Source organism: Triturus cristatus, chromosome 1_2, assembly GCF_964204655.1.
Source record: "Triturus cristatus chromosome 1_2, aTriCri1.1, whole genome shotgun sequence".
Classification (NCBI taxonomy): Eukaryota; Metazoa; Chordata; class Amphibia; order Caudata; family Salamandridae; genus Triturus; species Triturus cristatus.
Genome location: NC_140580.1, coordinates 333,073,633 through 333,096,297, shown reverse-complemented (window position 1 = coordinate 333,096,297; position 22,665 = coordinate 333,073,633).

The window sequence follows — 22,665 nt, the reverse complement described above, 5'->3', positions numbered from 1 at the left end:
TGCCACTTCTAGGAGTTGGCATATTAGTGTAAAAGGTGTCTGGCGTGTGATTGGCTGGAGCTGGCTGGTGAGCCTGGCTCCAGGAGTCTGGGTGGGTCTGCCCCAGTGGTGAGTGTGAGATTAGCATGCGGATGGCTGGGGAGGAGTGCACCTTGGACCTGAATAAGGCAGGGCTTTCCCCACACAATGCTGGCTCCGCCCCCTGTGGTGCGACTAATGACCCTAGCCCTGCCAGTGAATAGAGTGAGGGGCTGAGCACATCAAGGGTGCTCCCCAACCAGCTGCGACTGGTTTTCCCCCTCACCCTGAACCCAGAACAAAGGGATTTGGTGTATAAAAGAGGGGCTGTGACCCCATGAAAATGTTCTTGCTCTGTCTTGAATCTACCAGGGGCGTGCTGCTGGTGGGGCCCAGGAGGGACCGCCATGGGGGCTACCTCCCTGCTGGAGGGCCCTGTGTGCTGGCCCCTGGGCCCTACCTTGCCCCCTGGATGCCTTCAGGACCTTCTGGACACTTGTGACTTTCCTTTTACCTTGCCAAGGCTTGATGCTGGCCTAGCGCCCTGGGAGCGGTTTATTTCACTTGCAGCAAGGTGCTTTTCTGGTCCTGAACATAGCGCCTGGAGAGCGCTTTATTCCCCCAAAGAGGAGCTGGAGCTGTGCAGCGTTGCGCTGCTACGAGCGAGAGAGGGAATCCCCAGCGTAGGGATTCCCCCATGATGCGTGCCTTGCGGGTGCCCACCCCGCTTATCTGGTTGCCTGGGGTGCGCAGGTGCCCACCCTGCGTCTTCGTTTGATATTCAGGAGTGATACGGGTGCCTACCCCTCTCACGAGCCGAGAGTCACCGCCGCGGCCGGGGAAGCCCAGGAAGTCAGGCAGCGCTGACTGAGACGTGGGCGGGGCCTTAGGCCGGAAGGAGAAGCGGAGGAAGTGACCGGGGCTCCCGTGAGCTGAGGGAGCCCCGCGCGGTTGCAGCCTGCTCGAGGAGTGAAGATCCAGGCGGGAGCCCACCCCGCGCTGGACCGTGCGGAGGAGTGCGGCCGGAGCTGGTGCGGCGGGGGCGCGAGGCACATTGTCGGTGCCTGCCCCTCCACGTTGCAAGAAGCCTCGGAGTCCTCCCTTCAGCCGAGAGCGGAGTCGACGCGGTAGTCCCTGGAGAGCAGCCCGGTGAGTGCGAAGGGCTGGGGGACTCCGCACATGTGTTGGGGGTGCGGGGGCAGTGTTCACGAGCCCCGTGAGGCTCCAACGAAGGGAGCTGTATGTGGCAGAGCCTGTGAGGCTCCAACGGGGCGCATTGTTTGAAGAGTCCAAAGGGACTCCAACGAAGGGGGCACCAGGTGTCCATAGTAGAGCGGCCCCCGAAGGCAGCGGGCCGCTCCCCCCTTGCCCCACAGTAACGTGCAGAGCCACGAAGGCTCTAGGGGGCATTTTGTGCAGCTAGAGCCCAGGAGAGGCTCCACGTGAGTGCTGCAGATTGGTGTTGAAGGGCACGGTGGTGCCCACGTCATTTCTCCAGCTGCCCAGCACTTAGTGAGCAGCTGCAACATTTAGGTTGTGGCCTTTACGCTTTTGGCTTGCGCAGCTGGCGCAGCCTTACTGGACAGGGCGTCTTGGCCCCGACAAGGCCAGTTGGCCTAGGGACTGCCACAGGTGGTGGCGAATGTGAGTTTTGCGCTATTGTTCCTTTCCTGCACCTCTGAATGTGTGTTTATGCGTCATGTGCCTTGTTTTACACCTCTGAATGTATTTTATGCATCATGTGTTTTCCTTCCCAACACCTCTGAATGTGTTGCGATGCATCGTGTGTAATGTGCGTTTACCCCTACAGGTATTGTGATACTTAGGTGGTTGTTTTCTCCTAGTACAGGTGGTGCTAGCGAGGTCCTGGTTCCCTGCGCGATATTTTCCTAAGGTGGTTAGGGTTGCGTAGGTGGTACTTACCTGTTACCAGTAGTTACTGGTTGTGTGCTACATTTGCTATTTTTGTACTACAGTATTATTCCTACGTTCTAAGTGCAATTTCTACAAAGTGCTAATTCCTGACAGTGGTCCATGTGGCCCTGTCCCCTGTACATATAATCCCTTGTAAACTCTGCCCGTGCCTGTTGGCACATTGTAAAGTGTGTGTTTTTATCTACTGTGTTGTGGTATAATACAAAGGCTATTTTTATATAATACCTTGTGTGGAGTTTCCTTTGTGGTGGGCCTTGGGTGTTGTTGCTGGGTGCGCGCGCAAACGCTTTACACATTGCCTCCGGGATAAGCCTGTCTGCTCGTGCCAAGCTACCAAGGGGGTGAGCAGGGGTTATCTTTGGCGTGTAACTCCCCAGCCCTGACTAGAGTGGTGGTTTCTGCCTGGCTTTGGCGCAAGCCCTAGCCAACCAGAAATCCCATTTCTAACAGCAATGAAACTCATATTTTACTTATAAATGCGTTCATTATGAAAATATAAAGGTTTTCTTAGACAAGGCTGTCATTGACAACAGTAAACTACAATACAAATAAAAAACAAAAGCCATAAGAACTTGAAATAAAAATGCAAAGGTAGCGCATTCTTCCTCAGATATACATGCATTAAATGAGATCTTTAGCAGAGCCACATTTCCTTCCTTTCCTTCATATGAACCAATGTTGTAAGTTGATAATGTGTCATTATCATTCTAGGAAACATGATGTCAAATGCTGGTCAAAGTTACTCAGATAAGAGGTTCATAAATGAACTAATATGCTTCAAATTGGAATACTGTTTATCACGTATATGTTACATTCTCCACAACACACACCAGGTCACCATCTCCAATAGAGGACATTTCACACCCAACGCCCTTCCAACGACTCACTTCACTTCGGGAAAGAGCTCCAAGGAACTGATAAAAATCGGAGTGCATGGTGACCTCACCTGGGTGTAAAGAGCTATAAAAATTCAGCAATATAATACAATACTTGTGCTTCTCTATGCTGAGACACTTCCTCTGCAGCTTTGTGGGTCCCAACAGGTGTATGGTACATAGACAATATTATTAACATAACATAATATGGTTTGGTGAGAAAATATGTTGATATTGAATTTAAAAAAAGATGGTGTATGGCGACATAACATATGCTTAAGGAAATGACCAGTTTATATTTGTGGTAACGTGTCTATTTACTTAGAATAAAAAACTAGTATTTGACTCAAAAATGTACTTTTTATATTGGTCAACAGTTATGAGTGTGGAGGATTTATTTAGAATAATAAAAAACTGTTACTTGGGAACTAAATTTGTGCTATCGGAAAATTACATGCTACTATTTGGTAGCAACAATGTTTTTCAGAGTAGGACAAGCTGATATTTGGAGACAAAACGAGTGTACAAAATGAAAACCTACTATTTGTGGTCGAAATTAGTATACACTCTCATATTCTGGAAACAGGCTAAAGTGATTCCTCTACTTAAGAAACCTACCCTTGCCCCAGCCAGACCAGAGAACTACCGCCCTATTTCCTTGCTTCCATGGGCAGCTAAGATCACAGAGGCCTATGTGAACTCCGTTCTATCGGACTATCTGACCGCTAATAACCTTCTGGATCCCTCTCAGAATAGTTTTAGGCTGGGTCATAGCATGCAGTCAGCACTCCTAGCAGTTACAGAACACCTCTGGTCAGCTGTCGATGAGGGTCGAACGTCGGCGCTGATTTTGTTAGATCTGAGCGCCGCGTTCGACACAGTGTCACATGATATACTGCTGCGACGCCTTGCGGAGGCTGGAATTATGGGCTCGGCTTTGGAGTGGCTGGGTTCATTTCTTCATGAGAGGTCATTCACGGTTTTTGCCCCCCCCCCCGTTTGCCGCAAACATCTAGTTAAGCAAGGGGTGCCTCAGGGCTCCTCCCTTAGTCCCCTATTGTTTAATATCTATGTTCAACCTTTAGCGGCAGTTGCCAGCAGTAGGGGTCTGACCATGGTCTCCTACGCTGACAATACTCAGTTGGTGGTGGCACTCTCTAATAACACCGAGCGGGACGCCCTCAAGTTTCAGGGCGACCTTGCGGCAGTGGCCAAGTGGATGAACAGCAACTGCCTCCAACTGAACTCTAACAAATCAGAGGTATTGTTAGTAGGTAGGGACCATGGTCAGTGGAGTGATCTCTGGTGGCCAACCAGTCTTGGTAAACCCCCCTCCCCCAAACAGGCAGTAAAAAACCTTGGGGTATGGCTTGACTCTTCCTTGAATTATCGAGTCCAAACAAAAAAAACGGCCGGGACATGTTTTGGACTCCTCCGGGGGCTTAGACCCCTGTTGGGCCTTTTCAATGCCTCAACGCGTCAGGTCATCATTCAGGCGACGGTTTTGTCAAGACTCGACTATGCCTGCTCCCTGTATTTAGGGTCCAGCAAGGCGGAGGTCTTGAGGTTGCAAAGGGCACAGAATGCAGCTGCTAGAACACTTTTAGGTCTACACAAATTCTGCTCCGTGTCTAATGCTATCCGCCGTCTGCACTGGTTACCGGTGGCCCGACGCATTGAATTCAAAACCTTATGCATCGCTTTCAAGGTTTTGAAGCTGGCCACGCCTCCCATTCTGGCTGATCTCCTGTTGCCTTATGCCCCCACGCGTTGTCTCCGCTCAAAGGGTCAGCATTTGGCGGTGGTTCCCCGGCCCTGCAGAGCCCGGGCTGGTGGCCGCTCTTTTCGTTACAGAGCCGCCACCCTTTGGAACTCACTCCCTGTGCAGATCCGTGGCTTTGACAACTACTTTGCATTTAGAAAGGCCATCAAGACCTACCTTTTCCCTGCTCCCTAGTCTCCTGCATGCTCTCTGCTGTGTTTGTCTTTCCTGCATTAGCGCCGGGACGCCCCCTTGCTGGGGCAGCTGTCGCGCTTTACAAGCTAAGATAACATAACATATAATAAGCTGATATTTAGCGAGAAGATGAGTTTATGAACTAAAAGGCAACAGTTACTTGAGGAGAATATAATATTATGTCATATAATTTCATTAAATTGACAAGCTAATGTTTTTGAAAAAGAATGAGTGAATTCCTGATATATTTAAGTAGACAAAATAATGACAAACTGCGCTGACTATAGAAGCATTTTGCTTTATCCTCGATTCTTGTCAGAAGACACAGTCTTGCGACTTTCACATTTCTTACATATATTGGAGTATTAGAATATTTTACCAGTGTTTCTTTAGAACAGCCATCGAGCCCTACCAAGTTTTGGTCAATTTTTTTTGTCTTTCAAAAGTGTGTTGTTGAGCCACAATTTTGTCCTAGATTTATACACTTGATTCACACTTGATTCACACTTGATAATGTGATCTGGGATGGTGTAGGTATACAAGTTCAGTACCATTGCATTGCCTTTGCCATCCTGCGCCATTTCCCTTTGTCTCTGGCTGTTACTCTACATTTTTGGTTTTTGGAATTCTTTATGAGCACCTTAATCCCTAGGGAAATGTCAGACTGCAGGTCTGGTGTTTCTAGGGAGCAAAATTGTTGCAGCCTGGAATTGAGAGCATCTCCATTTGTTCCCATGTGTGGCCTCAAGAAGCAATCCCTGTTGGCGCCCTCTGCACTTGTCACGCTGGTTGCAGGTGAGTATATGGTTAGGGGTGTCACCTGTCAAACATGTATAATCTAAAGTCCTCAGACCTGGGGCTGATGGGGGTCCCTTCTATGTTTACTTTAAAAAAAGAAAAATCATGATTGCAAGTTTTTCATCGCTGGTGTAACCCATTGAGAACAATAGAGCACACGGTGAAAGCCTCACAAACACAAATGGTGCTCCCAAATCCGTTCGCTAATGGTTACTAAAGTGCAACAAACATTTGCAAGAAGGACGATTGATACCTTACAATAAAATAGCACCCTGCGTCTCACCTGGTTATCTTTATTTATGGATGGCAGTGCAGGGTGAAAATCTAAATTAGTTGAAACTCCTCACTGAGGAGGGAAACTGTGACCCAGCCTGGTCGGTTGGAAGCTTTACTGTAATGATGCATTGGAAATGTACTGGTGTATAGCTGCACTGCCTTTAAAAAACATTACCCCCAGGTCCCTCCTGTCCTCGTCCCATTCATAAACAAAGTGAGAAGATCCTATCTCACAAACAGAAAAAAAGAACGAAGGAATGCTGGCCCTACCCCCGCCCCCTCCCACTAGGAGTAAATAAATGTAACTATCCCAGCATTTCCTCTGTTCTTTTTATCGGTCTTCCGAGAGAATGGGACAAGGCAGGAGCTGGGGAGCTCTGGTTTATTCACATTTACGCTTCTGGGCAGTGGGTGCGTTGCTGTGGTTTCACATCTCCTTCCCTGCCTGGCTTGGGAGGAGATGTGTGGATTTCTTCCTGCTTGGTTCCTGTGGAAGCGGGGGAGTCCGGGCCGTGCCTCCCGGGTTGCCTGGCACATCGGGAGGTGTGGCGTCTCTTCTCTTTGGCGAGGTGGTTCATGCGAGGGTTTCCCTTCCAGGTCTCGTTGCCTGACTTCAGGCTTGGAGGTGTGGCCGGACGTCAGGCGCTGGTTTGCTGGTCGGCAGTGCTGCTGCTTTCAGAGATAAGTCAGCTGGCCTGAGTAAGTACCGCTTAGCGGTTTTTGTGTATTTCTTGGCAAATCCTGACTTTGATATTGTACTGAGCCCTGGTGCTTCTCCTGTGGATCGGGCGGGTCGGGCTCGATTTGTGCTCCGCAGAACAGTCCTGGAGGCTGCCTGGTTCTCGCTGCTGTGGATCAGCTTGGGAAGATCTTATTACTGTTTTGCCTGCATCTGGCAGAGGGTGAACCTGGTGTGTCCCTGTCCAGGTCACTTTGTTCTCCTGCAGCCATTCTTCCCTCTGGCACCTGAACTATCTGACTCTTCTGCTTTGCACAGGGTCCGATCTAGTTGGTACCTAGTCGGGTGACCACCTGGGACTTCCAAGTGCTGTTGGCACCTGCTGGCATCTTGGTGTTTGGTCAGTAGTGGGAAAGCATTCCAGGAAGCGCAAGCATGTGGAGAGCTCCTCATCTTCATCTTCGGAGTCATCTTCCTCTCCTTCTTCTGTGCGGTCAAAATGCCGCAGGGAGGGTGATAATGCTCGGATCAAGAGGTTTATTAAGGAACCTCTGCCTGAGATGGGGGGCCCGTTCCAATGGCTCACTTCCTATTAATTCCTCTCATTATTCCGGTTCTGAAAAGGATTGGATGGGGTGAGGAACATAAGGAAAAATACATTGACAAGGACATGTTGCCGGACTTGCTTAAGCATGTTCAGTCCAATGTGGGTTTTCCTAATGATGAACCTGCCCAGGACATCTGGTGGTTCATTGCTGGGGCAGTTTCAGAGTTCAGCTGCTGTCGATGGATCGATCCATCCCGTCATCCATGAGGTTCTGAAGCGGGAATGGGGGGATCTTGATCGTATCATGCTCCCCAGGTTCATGGCTGAACTATGCCCATTTACGGACATGTCTAAGGAATTGCCAGACTCTGTTCTGATTGATTCCTTTGTGGCCAGTGTTGTGGGTGAAACTTCCTTGGCTGAGGATGCTGTGATTAAAGATCCTGTGGATAAGAAGGTGGATGCTTCCCTTCGGAATGTGTACTTTGGTTCTCATCTGGCCCTTCGGGCTGGCATTTATGGTTCTTACGTTGCTCAGTCTTTGATCTCAGATATCAAGGCCCTGTATCAGTCGATGGATGTTACATCTGACTGTTCTGGGCTTATGGAGCATATCGAGTGGCAGGTGGAGTTCCTTTCTGATGTGTCCTTCGACGTGATGAGGGCTTCGGCCCTTTCCGGTGGAGCTGGTATGGTGGCCTGCCGCAATCTTGTGTTGAAAGACTTGAAGACTGGTTCTACTCAGAAAGCTTCTGCCCTGCGCTTCCCTTTTCAGGGTAATATGATGTTTGGGGAGGAGTTGGAGGGCAAGTTGCATAGGCTTTTTAGGGCGAAAAAGCGCTCTTCTTCCTTTAAGCATACCTCCGCTGCAGCCGTTTCTTCCAAACCTACGTCTTTTGTTTGCCCCCCCCTTCTCGAGGCAGTTTTCCAGGGGTCAAGGGAGGTTCTCTTCAAGTGGGGTTAGGGACAGGCAGGCTAAGCCCCCCCCTCTGAAACTTTGTTTCTGACTATATGGCTGTGGATCCTGGATTATTGGTCGGAGGTCGGCTTCAGTTCTTTTTCCCAGCCTGGTTGCAGGCCTGTTTCAATGTGTGGGTTCTTGACATTGTTTGTCTGGGTTATCGCATCGAGTTTTCGGAGCCTCCTCCGGATTCAGGAAATCGTCCAATTCCTTGGCCGTCCTCTCCGGCCAAGCGGACCGAGCTGTCTCTGGGGGTCAATTCTCTCTTGGCGAAAAGGGGGACTCAGGCAGTTCCTCCTCCTGAGGTGGGGGGGAGGTAATCCATGATTTTTCTAGTTCCCAAAGTGAATGGGGGTTCCGGCTGGTCCTCGACTTGAAGGTCCTGAACAGGTTTGTGGTTCATCTGCCCTTCAGTATGGAGACTCTTCAGCGGGTGATCCCGTTGGTTCTCTCGTGCCATTTCTTGTGCACCCTCGATCTCCAGGACACTTATTATTATGTCCCGATTCACTCCAGCTCTTGTCGGTACCTGCGGTTTTGCCTTCAGGTCCACCATTTTCAGTTTCGGGGCTTGCCATTTGGCCTGAAGTCCGTCCCAAGGGTGTTCACCAAGGTGGTGGCACCATTGATGGCTTCATTGTATCTTCAGGGTGTCCTCGTTAACTCGTACCTGGACGATTTGTTGATCCATGTTCCATCTCGGGATCAGTTGTTGGTGGATTGGGAAGTGGTGTGTTCTGCATTGGGGGATCATGGATTTCTGCTGAACATTCCCAAGTGTCAACTGGAACCTTCATCGGGGCGTGCTTTCGCACCTATCTGAACAGGGTGTTCCTGTCTGTCTCTCGGTACTGACCTTTGGTTCCCTTGCTCTGGAATTCTTGACGGGGTGCTCTTTCCCGGTCAGTCTCTGGTTGAGGCTTCTGGGTCTCATGGTGGCGACAGTGTTTACAGTGGCTTGGGCACGGGTTCATCCCAGGCCTCTGTGATTGTATCTGTTGGCCCGTTGGAATCCTTTGTCCCGCAAATCTGGCCCTTCTGATTCCAGTGTCTCCTTCAATCCTCCCTGCCCTGCACTGGTGTACCCTGTCAGACAATCTTTCTCGGGGTTTGCCATTGCCACCCTCTCCTCCGGCGGTTCTGATGATGGATGCCAGTGCTTTTGGGTGGGAGGGGCGACATTGGAGTCCGGGTCGCTTCAGGGTCGTTGGTCCCTTCCGGAGGCGTTCGTTGAATTGATGGGAGTTGATGGCTGTGTCCCATGCAGACATGGGTTTCCGCAATCGGTTGTTGGGGCGTTGTGGTGGTGCATTTGGACAACATGGTATCTGTGGCCTATCTGAATCATCAAGGGGTCGAGGTCCAGGTGTCTGAATGCAGTGGTGATTCCCTTGTTTTGTTGGGCGGAGGGGCATCTGTTGTTTCTCACAGCTCTTCATATTTGGGTTGTGGAAAACAGGGTGGCAGATGGCCTCAGACGTTATTTCCTCGCCTCCTATGAGTTGTCCCTGACTCCTGTGACTTTTCGTCTTGTGTCCTCTTTGCTTCCCGACACGATGCTCAACTGCCTCGGTACTGCTCCCGGGTCCATCAGTAGGGATCATGGGTTGTTGATGCTCTTACCATTCCATAGCCGTCACGCCTGCTGTATGTTTTCCCACCACTTGCGCTGATCTCCCGTTTGTGGACCGCCTGTGCCAGGCGTTCCGGGAAGTGGTGGTTCAATTTTGGCCCCGTCGGTCTTGGTTTCCCACTCTGAGGCTGTTGGCTGTACAGCGTTCCTGGTTTCTCCCTTGCTTTCCGTCTCCACTGTGGTCCTCTACGATGTTATCCTTCCCGCGGCTGCAGCTGTTGGTGTGGAAGTTGAGAGGCAGGGGTGGCAGCGTCGGGGTGTCCCTGAACATTTAGCCTTGGCTCTGGAGCAGTCTTGTAAGCTGCCTACTTTCAAATCCTATGGGCGTCAAAGGTGGAATTTCCAGCTCTGGTGTCGGACTCTGGATTTGTCCCCCCCTGAATTACTCTTTGTCAGAGGTGCTGCAGTTTCTCTGGGAGGGGTTTGAGAAGAAGTTGTCTATTTCCACTCTGACGGCTCAGTGGACTGCAATTTAGCATTCTGTTCCCCTTGGGGGAATTTGTTGGATGTTGAGGACTTGGTTTCACGATTGTTGAGGAGTTTTTCTTTGTACCGTCCTGTGGTGTGGCTGACTTCCTTTTCCTTTAGGGACCTTCCCCTGGGGTTAAGGGTCTGGTGGCTCCTACATTTGAGGCTTTGACTGAGGTGGACATCAAATTTGTGATGTTGAAGGTGTTTTTTTTGTTGGCCATTACTTCAGCCAGGCACCTTGGGGAGTTGGGGGCTCTGATGGCTCGAGAGCCTTTTTTTTCTTTTTAAGATGATGGGGTGGTCCTCAGGATGGATTCCGGTTTTGTCCCCAAGGTGTCTTCTCAGTTCCATCGCTCCCAGGAATTGGTGCACTGATCCGGTGTTTGTCGATGACCTTCCTTGGTCCTTGATTGATGTCTGCCAGGCTTTGCGTGTCTATCTTGATCGCACACACCCCTTTCGGAAGTCGGACTCCCTGTTTGCTTCTTTTTGGGTTTCCTCTTCTTTTTCATTGGGCACTGGCTGAAGCAGGTCATTATGTTGGCTTACTCTCCTTCAGGTTCCCCTACTCCGGCGGGGTTCAGGGGCATTCTACCTGGGGGTGGTGGCCTCCTAGGCTGAGGTTCGGGGGGTTTCCCTGTCTGAGATCTGTAGGGCAGCTACTTGGGCTTCCTCTTACAGGGCTTGACCCTGTCTCAGCTTATAGAGGGTCCGACCCATAAAGCAGGTCATACACTTGATCTTATTTTTTCGAACCACCCTGGCATCTCCTCTCTCCCCTCTGTACCCCTCACGTGGACAGACCACTTCCTCCTCCCTTTTGAATTCAACTTCCCCTCCCTGCCCCCCCCCTACTCCATGAACAGAGAAATAGGACGCAAATGGTCCAAAGTTACCAGTGAGGCCATTAAGACCTGTTTGGACTATCATTTTAATCCATTGGAAGACCTGGACAAGGAAACAGCGAGATTTAACTCTGCCCTCTCTTCTGCATTAGATAGTATTTCCCCCCTGGTCCCTTTGACTTCTTTTAGATCTCGCCCATCTGCTCCCTGGTTCTCCTCCACACTGAGAGAGGAAAAGAGCAGATGCAAACAGTTTGAACGAAAATGGCGCAAGTCCTACGACCCTATCAGCAAATCAGCCTATAAAACGGCATTAAATAAATTTCAAAAACTTAAGAGGTCCACAATGAGAGCTTACTTTTCTAAACTTATCCAACAGGCGGAGAATTCCTCAAAAACCCTCTTCACTATCGTTAAGGATTTTGTGAATCCGCCTGCCCTGAAAGCCCAATCCTCTCCCACACAGGGTCTCTGCAACGGACTATCCGATTTTTTCCAGGAAAAAATCATCAAACTATCAGCTTCCTTTGAGCCCGTACCTTCCAGCCCCCAGCTGGGTCCATCAGACACCCAGCTCTGCTCTTTTAATTCCTTTGCTGAGCTGACCTCAGATTTAACCCTGTCACTTTTAAACCAGGTGAAGACTGGATCTCCTTTGGACCCAGTTCCGGCGAAAGTGATGGTCAATCTAGCCCCTGTTTTAATCAACCCTCTCCTCGCTATATGGAACTCTTCTTTGAATCATGGCCATTTCCCTTCAGTTTGGAAACAAGCCAGGCTGCTTCCTATTCTAAAGAAACCAGATGCAGATCCTTCCCAATTTAGCAATTACCGTCCTATCTCCCTTCTACCTAAACCTGCTAAAATTCTGGAGAAAGTGGTCCAGAAACAACTGGCCCTTTATCTAGAAACTAACCAACTGCTGCATGATTCACAGTCCGGTTTTAGAACGGGATGCAGTACTGAGACTGCTTTGTTAGAGGTATCGGAGACGATTAGGGAATCGGTGGACAGAGGCGAGGAGGCCATGCTGGTCCTCCTGGACCTGTCCGCCGCATTCGATACTGTGTCTCATGATATCCTGGTGACTAGGTTGCAGCAGTTGGGGATCGGAGGCACAGCCCTGGCCTGGATCAAATCATTTCTCACAGGGAGATCTCAAAGGGTACTTCTCCGTCCTTTTGAGTCAGAAGACAAACCCCTTCTTTGCGGGGTGCCTCAGGGCTCTGCCTTGAGCCCTCTTTTGTTTAACACGTATGTGGGCCCTCTTGCCAGGGTAGTCGAATCGTGGGGAGTCAGGGTGGTCTCTTATGCTGATGATACCCAGCTTATTTTTTCTTTCAGAGACCATTCTGACTCGCATTTTTCCAACTTTCGAAACTGCCTTGACAACATCTGCTCCTGGATGGCTTCCAATCATCTGGCCCTTAATACAGACAAAACCGAGGTGCTTTTCTCAGAAACCAGCCCCCCCAGCCAACCTGTGGTGGCCTACGGTGCTGAACCCCCCCCCCCCAATCCAGTAGAGTCAGCCCGTAATCTCGGCTTCCTTTTCGATAACACCTTGTCTTGCAAAGCCCAGGTTAACAAAGTCACCGCAGCTTGCTTTGGCAAACTGCGCATGATTAGGAAGATCTTCCCTTACCTTCCCCAGACTTCCCGTAAAACTATTGTCCATGCTCTCATTACGGCACATTTGGACTACGCCAACAGCCTATATGCTGGAGCCCCCCTCTATCTCATTGACCGATTACAAATCGTTCAAAATGTGGCTGCCAGGCTTATTGGAAACATCCCTGCCCGCAACTCAGTCAAAGCATATCGGAAAGATTTACACTGGCTCCCTATCGCTCGTAGAGTTCAGTTTAAAATCCTTACCCTTGCCTTTCGAGCCATTCACGGAACTGGTCCATCCTACCTGAGCCACAGACTCAAACTATCGAAGTCTGATAGAAACCTAAGGTCCAATAATCTACGTCTACTGGTTGTTCCCAGATTCAGGCTAGCCCGGAGCGGTGGCAGAACGTTCGGTGTGACGGCGGCTAAATTCTGGAACGACCTCCCTCTGGACCTTAGGTTTATCGAGTCTGAGCAGATCTTCAGACGCAAATTAAAAACTTGGCTGTTTACTCAACCTTGAGTAGGAGGGCTTCTGCTACACTGGGCTGGAGGGCAGGACCCGGGATGCCTCCTCTGGTGATATTCTTGCTCTCTCAGCGCCGGGACACCCCCGACGGGGGTAGCTGCGCGCTTTATAAGCTTCTTAAATAATAATAAATAATAATAAACTCTAATACTTTCGTGAGGCATTATCGGTTCCAGAATTTGCTGGGGGATGATGCTAATTTTGGTTTGGGGGTGCTGCGGGCTGTGTGCTTCTGACTTCTTGTTCTTTTGTGTCAATAAATCACTGGGTTTTGCTGTCTGATTTGTGTCCTGGTGGTTTGTTGTTGATGAATGCCGGTTGTTGCTTGGATATTCTCACTTTGTTTATGAATGGGATGAGACAGAAGGGTTCAAGGGGTAATGCCCTATTACTTACTAGTAATCTTCATTACTCTTGGTCCTGTTGTCCTCGTCCCATTTAATACTACCCTCCCTCCTGGTCTTCCTGGCCTTCAATAGGGGCTTGGTAGTTCAGAGGGAAAGCTGGGATAGGTACGTTTATGTACTCCTAGTGGGAGGGGGTAGGGTAGGGCCAGCACGTTTATTGTAGAAAACCTTCAACTAGAGCTGCTTGCAAACACTGTATATGTATTTATTGTTACCTCGCATACCAAAATTATAAGTTTTGCGGCTAATTCTGCACCTTTGCAATTTGTCCCCCGTGAAAGTTTTCCCAGGTAAATAGTTCTATAATTTAGGGGGGGAAATGCCTGATGATTACCGAAACGTGGATTTTGGTCACTTTAGGACATTTAATGCTCCAAAATCAAAGTTATTCCCCAAAAACATATAACAGGTGATAATTATCACACCAAATAAACTGCAAACACCTCAGTGTCCGATTTTAACAGTGCCATATTTATCATACCTGATAATAGGCAAATGAGGGGCCTGAATAAATTACTTTTTTGAAACTATATTTACCAGGTTCCTCTGTTAGAGGGAGGTTTTGGCTATACCCCTCCAGGAAGTTGGGTAGGAGGTCAGCAGACTGCTCTGCTACACTTCTACTGCTAGCTGTCAATGGTGAAGTGCCACAGCAGTGCACATGCAAACACACACTTACAGTTGAGGAGCAACTCAAGGTTTTCCACTTATGTGAAAGTATTGCGAAGTGGGGTCAATGAATTTCATAGTCTGTGATGCCAGTCCATAAACTGTGAACTATAGAAGGGGATCCATTATGGGTTCAAAAGTTTAATAGTCCGTGTTGTCTGTACTTAAACCATATACTATAGAAGTCGACAAGTTTTACAGTCCAAGACTATGGACTATTGAATACGAACAATGGAAGGCATGTGCCTGTTGGTGTTTGCAATCTCTAGCAAGAGTTTGCAAACCTCACAACAGGATCCATACCTTTTCTTTTTACATGAAACTTTAGTGGACCCATTGGAGAGCCAACAGTCTAGACCTAGAAGTCATGGCGTGAACAATCAGAAAAAAGGGTCCTTCTTCAATCAAATGTATTTATTGTTTAAGTTTGACCCACAAACTGTCCAAAAACCCAGGTTCGTGAAGTTAGCAGACCAACGGTTCAGCTATCTCAAACTTTCCAATACTTGCAAGCTCATCTGACATATTTCAGCCACTAGTCGTATGGACCTTTGTTGGTTGACAAGAAGAGGTCACTAGGAGCTACCATTAATAAACAGTATAATAAACAGTGAAACCTTTAGGTTCCTCAGGAAACAACACATGGAATTTATATATATTAAAAACGGGTTTATTAACAAAAGTTTGAAAAAAAAGTGACAACATTAATCCATTAAGAATTCAATTTCAAGTGTCATTAGTTTTAAATTTAAATATTCAAAAAGTCCATATTTCATAGAAAGAAAAGGAGAACATTAAATGGAATTACATAATGAATATACCATATTCATATTCAGAAAGTGTGGTCCATAAAAGAAATCCCTACTCGAAATTAAGCAGGATAAGCCCCTAAAGAGGTAGTTAAAAATCTGGGCATTAAGCTTGATAAAAAACTTACTTTGCAGACCCATGTTAATACAATTGCTGGGTCTTGCTATCACATTTTAAGTTTACTTAGAAGAGTTTTTCCGCTGCTCCCATTTTCTACCAAAAAGACTCTAATTCAGGCTTTGCTCATGAGCAAGATCGACTATTGTAATGCTCTTCTTCTCTCTGCTCATGTTGCCTCATTGGACAAATTGCAGGTTATTCAAAATACAGCTGCTCGTCTGGTAACTGATTCTCCTGCCAGAACCCCCTCTCTGCCTTTACTGCATGGACTACATTGGTTGCCAATCAGAAAAAGAGTGCAATTTAAAACAGGCTGCATGATTTTCAAGGCTCTAAACGAGCTTAGCCCTCGTTATCTTACTAGGAAACTGAATGTATATAAGCCTATATCCTCACTTAGATCAGGATCTAAAAAACTTCTCTCTGTTCCTAGAATAAATAAAGCCCGTTCTGGTGGTAGGGCCTTTTCGTACCTGGCTCCTATGTTTTGGAACAGCCTTCCCCAATACCTTCGCACGGAAATGTCCCTCCTCCATTTCAGAAAGCTGATGAAAACATATCTTTTCTAGTTCAAGATAGTCCCCTGTTGCAAGCGCAGCAATACCCTTCGGGGTGATTCAGCGCTATATAAAATTATAAAATCAAATTAAATCAAATCAAGAGGATTTGGTAAGGCAAATAAGGTAAGGTGTCAGCTTCAGTAAGAAAACCAATAAAGGTTTCAGAGGAGAGAATATAAATCCGTAGGCATGAAGCTTTTGCACTCAAGTTGTGGAGATGTGCAGAGGTGAGAAGGGTCTTCTCAGTCAAAGCCAGAAAACATCTCTCTAGCACACGGGAGTTTGAGAGAGTAAGAGAGTAGAAGAGTCAGAATCTGAACTAATCTAAGGGCGTACTAATATATTTCAATAAAAACATTAATTGCAACATTCCAACTTTTACCCACTCTCAGGAACTAATCAGTTCTCTTCCGACTCTGGGAGCAGGTATACTCCCCGTTTTCTTAACTCTAAACAATGACCTATGCATGGCTATGTACTTGAATTATTACACCTGACAAACTGACGGCTACAGTCAGCTCTTCCCACGAGTCTTCCATCCTGGCACCTTTTCCTCTGATGGGAAAGTCACTATCAGTCGTCTGCAACACATAGCAAATATCTATTCACTAGCTAATGAAAAGGCATCCAGAAAAAAAAACAGCATCTGCTGTGGGAAGAAGCAAAACAAAAACATGCAAAAAAACTTATTATGGCTAGATACGGTCTACTACTACAAATAATCAGATTAATGTGCACACGTTATGTAGCAATGTAACTCATATTTTACTTATAAATGCGTCAATTATGAAAATAAAAAGGTTTTCTTAGTCAAGGCTGTCATTGACAAAAGTAAACTACAATACAAATAAAAAGCAAAAGCCATTAGAACTTGAAATAAAAATGCAAAGGTAGCACATTCTTCCTCAGATATACATGCATTAAATTAGATCTTTAGCAGAGCCACATTTCTCTCCTTTCCTTCACATAAACCAATTTTATATGTTGATAATGTGCCATTATCATTCTAGGAAACATGATGTCAAAATCCTGGTCAAAGTAACTCAAATAAGAGGTCCATAAATGAACTAATATTATGCTTCAAATCAAAATACTGTTTATCAAGTATATTTTTATATTCTCCACAATACATCATATGCTTCACATTTGGAGCATGTCTTGAATCTCACACACCAGGTCATCATCTCCGATAGAGGACATTTCACATCCAACACCCTTCCAACGACTAACTTCACTTCGGAAAAGAGCTCCCAGGAACTTATAAAAATCGGAGTGCATGGTGACCTCGCCTGGGTGTAAAGCGCTATAAAAATTCTGCCATATAATACAATACTTGTGCTTCTCTATGCTGAGACACTTCCTCTGCAGCTTTGTGGGGCCCAACAGGTGTATGATACTCAGACAATATTGTTAACATAACATAATATGGTTTGGTGAGAAAATGTGTTGATTTTTATAAAAAATATGGTGTATGGCGACATAACAAATGCTTTAGGAAATGACCAGTTGATATTCGTGGTAACATGAGTCTATTTACTACGAATAAAAAACTATTATTTTACTCAAAAATTTACTATTTATATTGATCAACAGTTATGAGTGTGGAGGATTTTTTTAGAATAATGAAAAGCTGTTACTTGGGAACAAAATTTGTGCTATTGGAAAATTACATGCCACTATTTGTTAGCAACAATGTTTTTCAGAGTAGGACAAGCTGATGTTTGGAGACAAAATGAGTGAACAAAATGAAAACCTAGTATTTGTGGTGGAAATTTGTATACAATCTCATATAATAAGCTGATATTTATCGAGAAGGTGAGTTTATTCATTAAAAACCAACAGTTACTTGTGGAGAATATAATATTATGTCATGTAATTTGTTTAAATTGACAAGCTGAGGTTTTCGGAAAAAATGAGTGAATTCCTAACATATTTAAGTAGATAAAATAATGATGCACCGCGCTGACTATAGAAGCATATTGCTTTATCCTAGTTTTTGTCAGAAGATACATTCTTGCGACTTTTACATTTATTATATATATCTGAGTCTAAAGTATTTGAATATTTTACCAGTGTTTCTTCAGAGAAGCCTTCGAACCCGACCACGTTTTAGTCAATTGTTTTTGTCTTTCAAAAGTGTGTTGTTGTGCCACAATTTTGTCCTAGGTTTATACACTTTTCTTGCAGAGAAACATTTCATTTGGCTCACTTGATTCACAATTGATAACTGTGATCTGGGATGGTGTAGGTATAAAAGTTCAGAACCATTGCATTCTCTTTGCCATCCTGCATCATTTCCCTTTGTCTCTGGCTGTAACTCTACATTTTTGGTTTTTGGCATTCTTTATGAGCACCCTAATCCCTAGGGAAATGTCAGTTCTAAAAAGAAATGTGATTATGTCCCTTACAGTCAGGTCTAGTGTGTTTATCGTTGCTTGTGAGTGGAGGGTGACCTGACTGGTATTTTCCCTCTTGAGCTTCTTATTGTGGATGATTTGTGAACGACGGATCAGCAGTGAGAGCATTTTATGAGAACTTTTGTAGAACAGAGTGTACCAGTCAGAACGGTATCCTCCTATCTATTCCTCCATAATTTAGTCCTATAATAAGACTAACAGAGTATCCGTTTTTGTGTATACCTGTGTATATATGTTTAGGTGATTTTGACAGTGATAGTTGGTGTATGGATATGAACTGTCTAGCATTTTACGATTACCAAATCGCCTCAATACTATCAGGGCCTTCACTATTTCCACATTCTCCCCTGATTAGCACAACATCAACCAGAGAAGAGTGGGAAAATTGAGTAATACAAAGAAACGTCAAGTGAGAGTTGCCCTGCTAGGAGACTAAGCGAGGAGTTATTAAAAGAAATTCTGGAGCTCGAAGAGACAATTAAAGGAGACACCACTATCACTATCACTGACACCAAAGAACAGTTGTTACGTATCCAAGATGACCTTGCTGACTATAAGAATTATATGGTCAACCAGAAGATAAAGGGGCTGAAACGTAATTTGGACCAGTACTCCCACAAATGGGCATTTCCCTACATGGAAGATAAATTCTATCAACCGGGTAACAAGCAAGTACAACTATCAAATAACCAAAGATGTGGACGGCATCAGGCCAGGAGAACCCCACAGAACTGGACCTTTTACCAAACCAGTAGTGAGGAAGACGAAACAGGTGCACAGTCCTCAAACCAAAACAGAGTGAGATTCAATCCCCAGACTAGATCCAATGAAGATCTAGGAGTCTGGTTTAGGTCTTTTTTAGGACAGAACCAGAGATGCAACAGAGGGGGAGGACAGAGAGGAAGAGGCAGGGCACGCCAAAATCAAGATCAAACATGGCAAGCCTACTCACCGCGGATAACCCTCAGTCGGGGCAGGACTCCCATATAAGCAATATAGTGGTCAATCTGTCGGATCATTCACTTACATCTAGCGAGTTGCGAGTTTTTAATAAAGGCTTGGGCTATGTACCCACACCTCGACACACCACTTTCAAGTTTAGGATGGAATTTCATGAAGTGATGAGGAAGATCAAACCTAAGAAATTCTTCGCTAATAAGAGCCTTGACACGCCTTCGTTGTTCTCAACAAATTCACATCGTCCTTCTCAGTTCTGTCCACCAAAATCCTCTGTGGAACCAGACGTTCTGGTGTTTTAGCAGCGGGTGCTCCAAGATATTACCAAATTAGAGCAATTCGAGAACCAACATACATTTATTAACATGAGCCGTGACGACTGGCAGGCAATCAAATCCTTACAGGATAACGAGGACATCACTATAAAATCCGCCGATAAAGGCGTGGCGGTGGTTGTGATGAATACCAGTGACTACGAGACTGAAGTCCTGAGATTCCTTGGGGCGCGTGAAAATTATCAACCACTGCCCAGGTACCCTGTCGGTGAACTTCAAGATCTCATTAAGACTTTGGTAGAACAGGCAATAAGGAAAAAGTGGATCACTAGTAAGGAGGCAGAATTTTTGATTAATCCCAAACCTAGGACACCGTCATTTTACATACTGCCAACAATTCACAAGGTACAACGACCACCTGGGGACGTCCGATAGTTTCGGGGATTCAATCTGTCCTAGAACCACTATCTCAGTTTGCAGACTTCTTTTTGAGGGAGTCAGTGTGAAATCAAGCCTCATATGTCCAGGACACGACTGGCATTTTAAACATCCTTAATGAGGTAGACTTTGACCCTGCATACCAGATCTTAGTGACTATAGATGTTGAATCTCTTTATACCAGCATACCCCCAAGATGCCACTCTGGTGGTAGCAGCGTGTGCCCTTTGGGCCCAGAACTGGTTTTATGACACACCTCAATCTTTTGTACTACAGTGTATTGAGTTTGCCTTAACTAGAAATTATTTTTGCTACAAGAATCAGCTGTTTTTCACAAGTGTCCGGTACATCCACGGGGGCAACCTTTGCGCCAAGTCTGGCCTGTATTTACGTGGGTCAATTTGAAGAGAATTACATCTACCACACATCAAACCCCTTCCAGAGGAATATTTGCCTCTGGAAGAGGTATATCGATGATGTGTTGTGTATCTGGACTGGGCCCGAGGTCAGACTTATGCAATTTCTGACGTGGCTTAATGAATTGGACAGCTAACTGAAGTTCACTTGGACAATGAGTAATCAGACAGCTGTATATATGGATTTGGACATCTCAGTGGTTGATAACAAATTGTGCACCACGGTCCATCAAAAGACAACAGACAGAAACTCGCTGCTCCACTACCAATCTTTCCACCCGAGATGTTTGTTACCTGCCCTCCTTCACTGTAATTCCTCCACCCTAATCTTCCTAAAATGGCCGCCCCTGATCATCTTGGAAAGAAACGGGCCAAAGGTGCCCTCGCAGGCCCTTACTGACCTCCCCGGTGACTTCCCTCTCCCTCAGAGCTCCCGTTGAGCTCCTACATTGCACTCACTTAACTGCCAGATCCCGTGTTAAGCGCATTATCCCCGGTGACCTCCCGCTCATCTCGGATAGAACCTGCTCTCCTTCACTGTAATCCCTCAACCCTAATCTTCCTAAAATGGCTGCCCCATATCATTTTGGAAACAACCGGGCCAACGGTGCCACCGCAGGCCCATACTGACCTCCCCCGGTGACCTCCCTCTCCCTAAGAGCTCATGTTGAACTCCTACATTGCACTCACTTAACTGCCGGATCCCGTGTTAGCGCATTATCCCCGGAGACCTCCCACTCCCCCGTAGCTCCCGCCAAGCTCCATCATTACATTTAACATAACTGCCGGAATCCATGTCATCTTATTTTCCTGCAACACTACATCTAACATAACTGCTGGAACCTTATATCTTTACCCTGTTTTTTCTCTCCTTTAATTGGCTGATACCTGAACAGTAGTACATCAGGAAGCCCTAAGTCTTCCCTGGACTTCTACCTCCCTCGCTGAGCTATCGCTGAGCTTCATCACTGGGATTGCTTTATTGCTGACCACCTATCATCACCTAAACCTAAATCTGCTAAAATGGCCGCTCCCTGCTCTAAGGAGCTTCAGTAAACTCACTGGCCTTCGTGGAGATCCCTCCTGGCTCCCCCAGTCACACTTGGCACTTGCACTACTTTAACCCTCTGCCCACACGCATAGCAGTCTGATCTTTCCTTCCTCTATGCCTAAAGATCACACAGGGAAATGGCACTATTTTAACCCCCCTCTCCCACACGCCATGCAGTTTATCTATCCTTCCACTACGCTTAAAGGCCAATAGTTCACCCCTCCTCCTCCTGTTGGACTCGATAGACCACAGCTGTGTCACTGAAGATTACGTGGATTGTATCCTTTTGCATATTGTTTTTCTTGTTCCTGATGTATTTGGTATTTCTTTCTTCTCGCCTACAGCTATCTTCCTATGTCTCCAGCAACCCTTATGTAAAGCACTCTGATACCCACTTGGGTCTTGTTCGCGCTATATAAAACTTTTTAATAAATAAATAAATGTATATGGAGCAGTCTGAGACTCTGGGTAATAAAGTGGAACAAAGGGCTTACCCTACTAGGGTGGTAAAAAGAGCTCACAAGAGAGCTTTAAACACACTCCGTGATGCATTACTTGAAAGAAACGTCAGACAGAATAGTGATTGTCTGCCAGTAGTCACGACGTTTGATCCTTTGGCGACAAAAATATGACATGCTATCAGAAAACATTGGTCACTGCTATCTATGACTGGATTTAGTATGCCACCTCCCAGATTTCCGTTTAAGAGAGCGTGTAATCTAAAAGACAAGTTGGTTCATACTCGCCCGGTTTAACGCATTAAAGATTTGACTATTCCGCCTGGACATTACCCTTGTGGTAGTTGTTCGGTATGTGACCTTACAGAAAAGACTGGTAGTGTACAGTTGCTGAATGGTAAGACATAGTATTGCAATAAATTCAGCAACTGTAACACTACCAACGTGATTTATAGGCTCACTTGTGAATGTGGTTTACGTCACATTGATTTAACCACACGAAAAATGTAAGTACGGATCCAGGAACACCTTAGTACAATAAAAGCTGGAATACTAACCACACGATTGGTACGCCATTTTCAGGAACAACATCACAATTTTAGAGCATTAAAATTGACCGTGCTAGAGAGAGTAGTAGGTGAGGCGTGCAGCATAGAATGGACACTTGCAAGAAAGGAGCCCCATTGAATATTTTTTGAGAAGGCTGACCACTCGTGCCTTAATGATTGTATTGAGTGGAATAAAATCAGTAGATAAGTCGCTGTGGTTACAGAACTGGCTTCACTCTTTACTGCAGGGCTCCGTTATGGATATGGTCGCCGCTGCCCTGGTGTCAGTGAGGGTGGTTGTCTGATCAAGAATTGATATGTGATGTGAACGACTAGAATGGTCAGACCTGTATAATAAGAATTATCCACCTTTAATAATAGAACAATCACTATTTTAC